Below are 13,018 nucleotides of genomic sequence, written 5' to 3'. Positions count from 1 at the left end.
CAATTTATGTGCCTATATGATATGCAAAAAGGATTGTGACATTTTTTTTTTTTTTTTTACATCATGCATGACTGAGGGGGCAATTGCACAGAGATCACAGTTCCCAATTCTTTCTCAGCGAAACTAATGCTTTTCAAATATATCTATGTAGATTGGGTGTTTATTCCTTTAGACTACAGATATGGCTTACAACGCAACACCTCATTTAGTCAATGTGGGTATGTTGCTTTTAACATACTTTATCCATTGTGTTTCAGTTTTTAGCATGGCTGCATCCTAGCCCCTCAACTCTAGGTTTTTCATGTGTGTGTGGTCCAATGCCACAAAACTGTGAGGCATCAAAGCTATGCTTTAACCCAACATGTCTATTAATTGAAAAAACAAAAAACCCCAAGACTGTGTAGAGGACTGATATCGGTAATTTATGGTAGGATATTTGAGGTGGCGATAGATGTGAAAGAAGAACTTCCTTGTAAAAGACAATGGGTGGAGTATTTGGGTGATGTAACCGAGGAGCAGTGGAGATATATACTAGAAGTCAGTCCATTGGAATGCCTATCCCCATCACAAAGAACTTTGCATTTACTGCTACTTCACATAACATACCATATTCCTTAAACTATTCTTATCTGGGCGGAGGCCAGATGCTAAATTCCCACAATGTTGCGGATTGAATGGAGATCTTATCAATATAATGTGGAGGTGTCCAAAGTTACACAGATATTGGGGGGAGGTTACTGGTACCATAAAAAGTACTTTTGAAGTAGACCTTGTATTGAACCCCATAATATGTATCATGGGGTATACAAGGGAAGAGGATGCAGTAAATAGAAGACAAAATGCAGTAATTAGTAGTCTGTTTCTAGCGTGGAAATTAATAGCAAGGAAGTGGCTAGCAGTAAACCCACTACTAACTCATAGAGAATGGATAAAAATATAATCAGAAAAGAAAGATCTGTATATATTAAAAAGGGAAAATTGGGACATTTAAGAAAATATGGGACCCATGGCGAAATGAGGATCTAGTAATCTAGTCATTGCACACGCTCAAAGCAGGGCAGCGTGCCATGCTTTGAACTTAAAGGGGTTGTAAAGGTTAGTTTTTTATTTTCTAAATAGGTTACTTTAAGCTAGTACATTGTTGGTTCACTTACCTTTTCCTTCGATTTCCCTTCTTAATGTTTTTTTTCTTTGTTTTCTTTGTCTGAATTTCTCACTTCCGGTTTCTCCTCAGTAAGGTGTTCAGTAAGCTGTTCTAAATGACTTTCCACCGCTCAGATGATGGTGGAAAGCTTACTGAGGAGAAACAGGAAGTGAGAAATTCAAACAAAGAAAAAAAACATTTAGAAGGGAAATCAAAGGAAAAGGTGATTGAACCAACAATGCACTAGCTTAAAGGAACCAATTTATAAAATAAAAGACAAACCTTTACAACCCCTTTAAAGCTTGTTGATTTCAACTCTTGTGAGTATATTTATTTGTTTAAATAAAACTCATCTAACTTTTAATACTTGAATGCTTACTTTCTCTGAGCATTACTGGTTTCGTGATCGTGGAGGTGGTCCAAAGGAGCTCTTTGAAATGGGTTGGAGCCATTTGGCATGATTGATCCCTGGCTGCTGTTTGTGGCCCTTTGATAAATCTGTGCCAGAAAGACCTCCTATAATTTAGAGGTTTGACTGTTCCAGTAAGGGGTGACAAAGATCAAGGGGGAAAGTGGGCAACCTTGTAATAGGAAAGAAGGCTAATCTGGTCTTATTTACCCAGACTTCTGCCACTGAGTACAGGGCTGTGATCTAGGAATGCATGTTCTCTCCATCTCCTATGTGGGAGAAGGTTGACCACAGGAACTGCCACTCCACCATGCCAAAAGCATTGTCCTCTTAATAGCACATAGAGGGCCTTAGTGGGGTTGTTCCTGGCTTCTCTTAATAGGAATGGAACCTACTTGGTCTGTGTAAGAGACATTGGATGCTAGGTAGTGTGTCTCCTGTTCGTATGTTCAGTGAAGTCTCCACCCTACGCATTTCCCCAACTGGCTGACTGGACGGGTGACAAAGGCTGGCTCGTTTGCAATGCTAATTTTTATTCTTTAAAGCGGAGTTCCGGCCACAATTTTCACTTTTTATATATAAATACCCCTTAATGTAAAGCTTAATGTATTCTAGTAAAGTTAGTCTGTAAACTAAGTTCCGTTTTGTTAGGTTGTTACAGCATTTAGACACTTTATAAAATAGAAATTGACTGGGGCCATCTTAAGTGTGGGCATCATGAAGCCAGACTGTATGACTTCCTGGATTTCAGCCTTGCAGATCTCGCACAAGCAGTTTAATAGGTTTCAGATCAGGTTTCAGCACCTGTACTGTCCAAGTCACATGATTCTTCGAGACTGGGGAGTGCACAGACTCCAGGAAAGTTACACCCACTACATTCCCAGGAGTCTGTGCGGTGTAGGTTAGGAAGCTTAAGCACCTAGGTGCAGAAAGTGGGAAGATTAACTATTCTGCCTAGCAACAACACTTTGAAGGCATCTAAAAAAACAAATAATTTTCTTAAAGGACTAATGATTTTTTTTTAAAACTACTGATGTAATGTTATATTTATGGGTGGAACTCCACTTTAATAAAGCCATTTGACTGATTCACGCTATGAGGCTTCTCCCTACTTTACATGTGTAACTCTAATTGACTTTGTGAAAACAATGCTTTGGATATTGAGTGCGGGCTGTCTGTGATCTCTGTAACCGAGATGCACTCATTTGGGTAAGAGGCCATCTGCTTTCATTTAGGAGCACCCTTTGCCACATTGGAGCACCTTTTATAGTGGTTGTGGAGCACCCAGCACTTTACTTTGTTGTCACTTTTTTATGGACTTTATGTCCATCATAATATTATTTTGATTTATTTTGCACGTTAATTTAACACTTTATTGAGCTTTCACATGCAACCCAAGTTGTCATATTTTGTTTAAGGTTGAATCTATGTAAGTCCAATTTAAAGGAACAGTGCACTATGTCACTTTATTGCTCTGTATGTGTAATTGTTTTTCTGATAGAATAACTCACAGTTGACTGTCACATATATTTATTTGAACAGCACACCATTTTGTTTATGTATAATTTGTATTCCCTATCCAGGATTTGAGTTGCAGCAGTTCTATAGGGGTCTGCTGCAAAATATTTATGGGCTTTTACCAGGTGAAGTGACCTGGTGGCTCTGCCCCTTACCTATTTTAGAACTGTCAGATGGCGGAGCAGGCAGTAGATGGTTATGCCGCATACACACGATCGGTTCGTCTGATGAAAATCGTCTGATGGACCGTTTTCATCAGACGAACCGATCGTGTGTGGGCCCCATAGTTTTTTTTTCCCATCGGTGAAAACTTAGAACCTGTTTTAAAATTATCTGATGGTTGAAAAACCGATAGAAAAAAACAATCGTCTGTGGGGAAATCCATCGGTTAAAAATCAACGCATGCTCAGAATCAAGTCGACGCGTGCTCGGAAGCATTGAACTTCATTTTTATCAGCACGTCGTTGTGTTTTACGTCACCGCGTTCTGACACAATCGGTTTTTTAACTGATGGTGTGTAGGCAAGACTGATGAAAGTTCGCTTCATCGGATATCTGATGAAAAAATCGATCAGACCATTTTCATCGGATGAACCGATCGTGTGTACAGGGCATTAGCCTTGGTCATGGGTGGAGCTTTTTTTTTCCTAGGTCCGGTGGTACTGCGGGTGTCGTGATTGACAATAGATCTATATCAGGGGACATTGGTTTTTTTAATAAAGAAATTTGTGTGTGTGTGTGTGTGTGTGTGTACCATTGGGACTGCGAAAGGAATGGACTTTTTCTTGTTATTGTCTTTTTGTCTACCAATGACGCAGATAAGTTGCACATGTAATGCAACAATAATAAGGGGCCCAACTCTTGTCCTGATCCCCTATTTTGCATCCAAAATATAGATGGTATGCCTTTTTTACTACTGCCAACTTACTGCACAATTGAGATGCAAATGTAACCTCATCACAAATGTAGCAGAAGTTATCTGCATTGTTTACACAGTTTTGAGGTATCTTGGCTTCTGAGGGATAATATCACACAGTTCCTCGGAAATGTTAGACAATGACACTTTCACAAGCCACCAAATGTGACTGTATGATGTGTAGATCTGACCAAGACAAATGTACCTTGCAATAAAAGAACAATAAATTAGGCCTTGTACACACGGTCGGACCAAACCGATGAGAATGGTCCGACGGACCGTTTTCATCGGTTCACCGCTGAAGTGGCCTGATGGTCTGATGTGTGTACACACCATCGTTCCAAAAACCGATCGGGTCAGAACGCAGTGACGTCAAACACACGACGTGCTGAAAAAAAGTTCAATGCTTCCAAGCATGCGTCGACTTGATTCTGAGCATGCGCGGGTTTTGAACCGATGCTTTCTGTACTAACCATCGGTTTGGACCAATTGGGCAGCGGTCCATCGGTTCGGTTTTGAAGCATGTTTTAAAATTTTGGACCGAAGGAAAACAGACCGATGGGCTATACACACGGTCGGTTTGGACAGATGAAACTGAACCTTGGTCCATTCTCATCACTTTTGTCCGACCGTGTGTACGGGGCCTCACAGTTAGGGAGTAATCTTCAGTTTTTTTCAAAGTGAAGATAAATGTATACACTTTCATGTGGTACCATTTTTATTGTTCTACCATTCTTTGTTGAGAAGTTACGAGGCATCGTGATCATCAGACCCCTCCCTCTCTTGTAGGCAAATATACTCGTTTGTGTATAAATCTTTATTGTGAAATATCTTGTAAACTTTAGCCAACCAGCACCTTTTTACCTAATTCATCTAATCAAAATATGTAAGAATTGGCACATTTTATCTAGGAGGTCGATAATTTCCCAAAATGTGTAGACCAGTGATGTCAGAGTGATCATCGGGGATGGATGTGTCCTGTCCTTTGCGGTTTGAGCATGGAGTGGAGTCAGGTAATTGCTGTTAGCTGCTATAATAAAGCCTATTAGGAGCTTATTTAAACAGAAGCCAATTAACCTACCAGCATTTTTTTTGGAGTCTAAGGAAGCCAGAGTACCTGGTGGAAATCCTCGCAAGCACAGGGAAATCATGCAATTGACTTAAAGTTGTTCTAAAGCCTGAATGTTTTTTTTTTTACCTGCATGCATTCTATTCATGCAGTGGAAAAAAACTTCTGTGTACAGCTCTTCCCATCCCCAGCCCCTTAATACTTACCTGAGCCTGATCTTGACCCTACTATGTGCACAAGAGCAGCTGCTCTCCTGGCTCTTTCCTTGCTCATTGTCTCAGACACAGCAGCAGGAGCCATTGGCACTGCTGCTGTCAATCACAGCCTGTGAGGAGAGAGCGGGGGGCGGGGCTAAGTCCCATTTTGGACACAAAGAGCGTAGTGCGGGAGCGAGCACACACAAGTGCCCCATAGCAAGCGGCTCCAGGGGGAAGGAGCCCAGAATGCTGTCAGGAGACCTGAGAAAATTAGGATCGAAGTAGCTCTATGCAAAATCATTGCACAGAGCAGGTAAGTATAACATGTTTGTTATTTATTTTTAAGTGTTTTTTTTTTTTTAGTTTATATAAATTTTAATCAAGCCGCATCAACAAGGGTGATTTTGTGGGGATTGCATTATGACATGGCCCAAAGTAAGGCGTACATCTTATATGGATCAAACCAACCACCAAAAGACTTAAATTAAATAAACCTTCCTACAAGCACAGTGGATACCCATATAAAATGTGACGTTTCTGCCCATAAAATTAATACTCTGTAACCTCTGCCCCAAATTGTCATGAATTATTTCTGATAAGTCCTAATCAACATATTTGATCCTGAACACATCTACTGAATGTGACTCTAGTACTTTCAACTAGTAGCTCTCGCCTATTTTACCCTATTTCCTAGCCATTTAGGATTCATAGAATCTAAGGGCCAGATTCACGTACCCTGGGCGCAGCGTAATGTAACCGATTTAGGTTACACCGCCGCAAATTTTCTGGCTAAGTGCCCGATCCACAAAGCACTTACCTGGAAATTTGCGGCGTTGTATCCTAAATCCGTCCGGCGCAAGGCGGGCCAATTCAAATGGGGCGGGTACCATTTAAATTAGGCGCGCTCCCGCGCCGGACGTACTGAGCATGCTCCCGACGCAAATTTCCCAATGTGCTTTGCGTGAAATTATGACGCGCCGACGTTTTGTGAATCGCGACGTGAAAAAAAGACTTGCGGCAGGAAAATTATTTTTTTTTTTTTTAAATTCCAAAGCGACGCGGGAACGACGGGTATACTTTTACATGGTGTACTAATTTTACACTTTGTAAAAGGTGCCCTATCTTTGCGACGGCAAACTAACACTTGCGGCGACGTAACGACGGGAAAAAGTTTTGTGGATCGCCGTAACTGCTGGTTTACGACGTGAACTCCCCCCAGCAGCGGCCGCGGTACTGCATCCTAAGATCCGACAGTGTAAAACTATTACACCTGTCGGATCTTAGGGATATCTATGCGTAACTGATTCTAAGAATCAGTCGCATAGATAGAAACAGGGATACAACGGCATATCAGCAGATACGCCGTCGTATCCCTTTTGTGAATCTGGCCCTATGTGTATGAGTGCAGTCCTACGTTATGCACTGCTCTCTACCAATAAACCTTATTTTTGGCAGATTTGCCTATGTTCTTTATGTAAAACTATCCTTTCCAAATGTGTAAAACGCTACTGAGAAATACACACTACATAAAAAAACGAAATGTTTTATATTTATTAATGCTAAAGCTCACCTATAATCCAAATCCCAAAATGATCTATTGCCAACAGCAAAATGTACAGATGGTTATTCCTGATGGTGACGCGATTGATGAAAGGCTACAACTGCTGTGTAACCTTCTGTGGATTTTTAACTTCACAGAATCATTTCCTGAGCAAAGCAGGATATCTGAATGGGAGATGACTGACACATTCAGCATTCTGCATGTTAATAACGGTGAACAAAAATTAAAAGTACAGCATTTCATTGAAAAAGAGATGATATAAGCTACTAGTAATTATTATTTTGCCATGAAGTGTACTAATTATTAAAAAAAATCCAGGATTTTCTTGAATAAGCAAGAATGTCAGAAAAGGGGGAAACGGTTTCAATTCCCCCTTTTCTCATGGGATTGCAGCAGGACTGGCAGTTTCAAGTACCCCTGTCTCTGGGGGAGCCAGGCAGGGCTTGAGAGAGAACACCTGGAGCTCATGTGTACCTAGGAAAGGTTACACGTGATTTTCCCGGTCTTTTTTGAGGGTATGGAGTAAAGCTAGTTTTAGCTGGTCCAAACAGGCTGAGAATAGGGCTATATAAGAGGTTAGTTCATGGTTAATCAATTTGCCTCAGAAGACAGGATCTGTGGTGTTCTAGGAGTTATCTCCATTGAACAAACAGGGTCTTCTGAGGCCAGAAGATGAGTCGTCTCCGTCGGCTAATTGAGCGAGCGGGTGAGGAAGGGGGAGAAGATTGGGTCAGAGAATGTCTCAACTTACCGCGGACATTGGGTCAAGAAGCTCCGGTGGGAGCTGCAACAGCGGAAATGGAAGCAGTGGTTTTGGCGGCGGAGAACATCGCAGCAGCGGGTAGTGGAGATGGCTATGAACCAGCGCTATGCCCGGAAGAAGATGGCGACGTTCCGCCGGAAGAAGAGTCGGATCGTGGGAGGAGCGGCAGGTCTGATGAACGGAACACGTCTGCGAAGAGGCGGCGCATACCGATTCTCAGACTCTCCCCATCCCCACCGAGACCAGCGGTGTCCAGGAGCACTGGAAAGAAGTCAAGAGGGCGTGGAAGAGGATCTGGTGGAGTGGCAGTCAGCAGAGCGAGCGCAACGTCTGGAGCACGGGTAAGGAATGTCTCAGCTGGTCATCCAGCTGGAGGCCCTAATAGGAGCGGAGGCAGAGCGGGAGGTAGAGCTGCAGGGAGGAGTCCAGTCGGAGTCCAGTCTTTTCTCAGATGGACGAGGCAGACGGATGGCAACAGGTGTCGCTGCAGGAAGAGGATCTCATCAGTCAAGGAGATATGGAGGACAACGCGGCTCTCAACCTGGATGACGGAAGGACTGAGGAGGCTGTGTCAGCACAGGCCGGTGGACATGCCCAATCTCAAAGCCTGGGTGAGTCATCCACTATTCCTGTTTTAGCCACTATATCTGAGATGCTTGCTACTTTAGTAAAAGATGTTCAGAATATAAAGAATACAGCACAGGTGTTGCCATCACAGGATGCTGCGATAGGGATTTGGGCGCCATCTTGTGGTCTAATTACAAATGACAATGTTAAAAATATTGAATCCAATGTATCATCTTCTTTTCAATCTGCCCGTTTACAGAACTTGCCTGAAACTTGTCTAAAAGAACCCATTCAATGTGAGGTATCTCCGTTAGGCTATCATTTAGCCTCGTCAGTAAAAGAAAAAATATGGAACGGAGAATTCTTGGATATGCTATCTTTGCTTCCCTCAGCTAAGGAATTTATGTTTAAAGATAGAAAAGATGATGATGACAGAAGAAGGCCAGTGACGTGAAGTCATTTAATAATTGGTTACAGGCATTCTGCATATTTTCAGGAGTATTATGTGAAAAATTTCCAGATAAGAGTATGGGTTTGTTCCAACATTTGGATTTCATACTAGAAGCATTTAAGAATTTTGGGTGCACTGCCTGGTTCACTTATGATGAGGCATTTCGCCAAAAACTGTCCGTGCATCCATCATTAAAATGGGGAGTTAAAGATGTGGGCTTGTGGCTAAACCTTTTCTCCCCCAAAGATCGAATTATTCCAGGCAGGGTACCCAAACCTCTCAGCCCACTACACCATCAGTATATAAAAGGTATTTGTTTCAACTTCAATGATGGGCAATGCAAATGGCCAAATTCATGCAGATACCGGCATGAATGTGCCTTTTGCGCAGGGACACATTCTGTATCCAAATGCTTCAAGATGGCAGCATCCAATCAGCCATCAGCGCCTGTTTCAAAAAGCACTAACTCCGGTGAAATGGCAAGGTATGCTCCCTTGGCTCCGAATGTACCCAGACAAGGGGATGGCACAGTTGTTAACTGAAGGTTTCCGGGATGGTTTCTTATTACCTTCTTTTGCAGGGTCAAGATGTACTATAGTTAATAATTTAAAATCGGTAGCGCAATACTCTAAAATTGTCTCTGAAAAGATTGAAAAAGAAATTGTAGAAGGAAGGGTTGAGGGCCCTTTTAAGTCTCACCGTTAATTCACCGTTGGGAATTATTCCAAAAAAAGAGAAACTCCTTCCGGTTAATTCATCACTTGTCCTTCCCAAAAGATAATTCTTTAAATGATCAAATAGATGATAGACTCTCGTCTGTCAAGTATGCCTCATTTGGGGATGCTTTAGTACAGCTCAGGAGTTTAGGTAAAATGGCTTTATTGGCAAAAGCTGATATTAAGTCAGCTTTTTGCCTTCTACCAATTAATCCCACTAGCTTTAATTCTTTAGATTTTTTCTTTCAAGATAATTTTTATTTTGACCAATGTCTACCCATGGGATGTTCATTATCCTGTTTTTATTTTTAATCTTTTTCTTCTTTTTTAGAATGGGTGGTCCGTACAGAAGCAGGTTCTCAATCTATAATACATTATTTAGATGATTTTTTATTCTTGGGGAAGGCTGATTCTGATAATTGTTATATGTTATTGGAACATTTTTTCAACATTTGTAATTTTTTCGGGATCCCTTTTGGCTTTAGAAAAAACGGCTTTGCCATTACTTGTCTGGAGTTTCTAGGTATTACCATTGATTCGGAGTTACTGGAATTTAGGTTGCCAGAAACTAAATAAGAAAAACTTAGATCTTTGCTTGTTACTATTCTCAGAAAAAAGAAGGTATGTCTGAAGGATATGCAATCTTTATTAGGATCTTTAGCTTTCGCTACCAGGATAATGCAGATGGGAAAAGTATTCTCACGGAGATTATACCCTGCCATTTCAGGATTGAAATCACCATTCTCTCATATAAGAGTTACGCATGACATAAAGGAGGATATATTGGTGTGGTTGCAATTTCTCACACATTTTAATGGGAAAATGGTTTGGCAAGATGACTTTTATTTTAGATAGGGAGTTATTTCTTTTTACTGATGCTGCGGGTTCTTGCGGTTTTGGTGCCATCTGTCAATCTCAGTGGTGTGCAGAACGCTGGCACCCCAGCTGGAGTCAGAAAGGTCTTTTAAAAAATATAGTTTTCTTGGAGCTGTTCCCCATAGTTGTAGCTCTAGAACTGTGGTGTTCAGATTTTAAGAACAGAAGAATAATAATTAGAACTGATAACAAAGGAATCATGTTTGCAATTGCTTAACCTCAGAATCTCCGCCAGTCATTATATTACTACGCCATATTATTTTCAAATGTTTGAGTTTGAATATATGGTTAAAGGCAGTGCATGTGGCTGGAAAAGATAGTGACATGGCGGATTCTTTATCTCGCCTACAGATGGAATGATTTTTTTCAGCTATTTCCGGACGCGGAACCGACGGGATTGCATTGTCCTCCAAAGTTATGGGATCTGGTTTGAGACCCATAGCCAATTATATTGTGAATTTGGTTGCTCCCTCAACCCGGGCTGGATATCGATCGGCTTGGTTGATGTGGCCATCCTTTTTGAATTCAATCCGACATTCGGCTGGTGCATTCTCAGAATGTTTAGTACTGATGTTTTTGAAATCCTTATTTGATAAAAGTTATTCTTGGTCCTATGTTAACAAAACGTTAGCTGGAATGTCATTCTTTTTTAAACTTAACAATTTGCCATCTTGTTTAAGTTTCTTTTCAGTGCGTCAATCCTTGAAAGGATATAAAAGACATCATTTTACAAAAGATCGTTCGTTACCTATTACCCCAGCACTTTTGGGTAAATTGTGTTCCATCACAGGGCAGGTTTGTTTCTCCAGGTTTGAGGCAGTACTTTTCCAAGCAGTTTTTTCTTTAATGTTTTTTGCAGCACTTCGGGTGTCGGAATTAGATATCATTCAGGTGTCGGATGTTCTTATTTCAGACACTACAGTTCGATTATTTTTTCGGCGCTCAAAGACTAACCAGATGGGAAAAGGTGCTTGGGTCAATTTATCAGCTTGTAACAGCTCTCCATTCTGCCCGGTCAAATTATTGTTTCAAAATGCTGGTGTGAGACCTAGGTTATCAAATAAATTCTTTATTCATGAGTCTGGTCGTCCACGAACCAAATTTCAGTTTAATAGTGTTTTCCGCGAATGCTTGAAGTCTCTCAATATGAATACAGATGTGTTATCATCACATTCTTTTAGAATAGGGGCGGCAACAGAAGCGGTCAGGTTAGGTTTAAATGCTACAATGATAAAACAGGTTGGTAGGTGGAAGTCTAATAGTTATATGTTTGTACATTCATCCTAACCAATCTTTTTGATCCATTCCAGGTAAAGTCAGAACAATTTGGATTGTTGCACATTCTTTCATATTTTGGGCACATCGGAGAGCAGTTGGAAGAATCTACTCCAGCAATTTGGGTTTGGATCCAACACAATTTAAAGTTCTTTGGTTTGGTAGGAGAGGAATGCTGTGGTCAGGGTTGTTTTGGGAAATGGGTAGGCTTCTGCAGCGATTTTCTCCACCGGATGTGTTTATAATACATCTGGGGGGGGGGGGGTGACATTGGGAAGAAAAAGACATTGGACATTATATTTAAAGTTAGAGATGATCTCCATAGGTTACAATTATCATTTCCACACACAGTATTTGTTTTTCCAGAAGTAGTGCAGAGATTGAAATGGCTCTTGTTTCCGCCTCTGCGCCCTTTGGAAAAAAATTAGATAGCGTATAAACAGGGCAGTGGCAAAACTGCTTTCTCCCCTGGGTATACTTTGCTACAGACACACAGAATTAGAGGGGCTTATTCCAGGTCTATTCAGGGAAGACGGGGTTCATTTGTCCAACATAGGCTTGGATATTTTTAATGCAGGATTGAGCTCCTGTATTGAATTGGCCACGGTTGTGGGTGTTGGTGACAGGTGGACGTAAAGTCCTCCTGTCTTAGGGATGTGTTGAGGTTTAAATGTTATGTAAAGCCTGAGCCATAGTGGCTAGGTTGTTTAAGTTATTGTGGTATAATTTTAATGATTAAATAAAGTGTATTTTTAAAACCAGTAATAAAGCAGCCGCGGCCGTAATATCCCAAGACAAGGTGTTTGTTATTTATTTATGGTTAAAGGTTCCAGCTTGCTATCCCATGTCAGAAAAGAGGGAAACTGTTTCAATTCCCCCTTTTCTCATGGGATTGCAGCAGGACAGGCAGTTTCAAGTACCCCTGTCTCTGGGGGAGCCAGGCAGGGCTAGAGAGAGAACACCTGGAGCTCACGTGTACCTAGGAGAGGTTACACATGATTTTCCCAGTCTTTTTTTAAGGTTTGGAGTAAAGCTAGTTTTAGCCGGTCCAAACAGGCTGAGAATAGGGCTATATAAGAGAGGTTAGTTCAGGGTTAATCAATTCGCCTCAGAAGACAGGATCTGTGGTGTTCCCCCACCCCCTTTCTTCTTTATATATGTCGCAAGCTGCTATTATGTGGTAGTGTGTCACCTTTGTAATATATATATATATATATATATATATATATATATATATATATATATATATATATATTGCAAAGGGGGACAAATCTGTTACAATATTTATGGATCTATTGTTTGGATGTGTTGAGGTTTAAATGTTATGTGCAGCCTTAGTCGTAGTGGCTAGGTTGTTTAAGTTATTGTGGTATAATTTTAATGATTAAATAAAGTGTATTTTTAAAACCAGTAATAAAGCAGCCGTGGCCGTAATATCCCAAGACAAGGTGTTTGTTATTTATTTATGGTTAAAGGTTCCTGCTTGCTATCCCATGCATTTGACAAGCATAAGACCACAACATTTAGCGAACAAAAAGATTACACAATTTGATGGTC

The sequence above is a fragment of the Rana temporaria genome, chromosome 4, assembly GCF_905171775.1.
Source record: "Rana temporaria chromosome 4, aRanTem1.1, whole genome shotgun sequence".
NCBI lineage: Eukaryota > Metazoa > Chordata > Amphibia > Anura > Ranidae > Rana > Rana temporaria.
The sequence above is the reverse complement of the archived record's forward strand: the minus strand, read 5'-3'. Positions refer to the sequence as shown.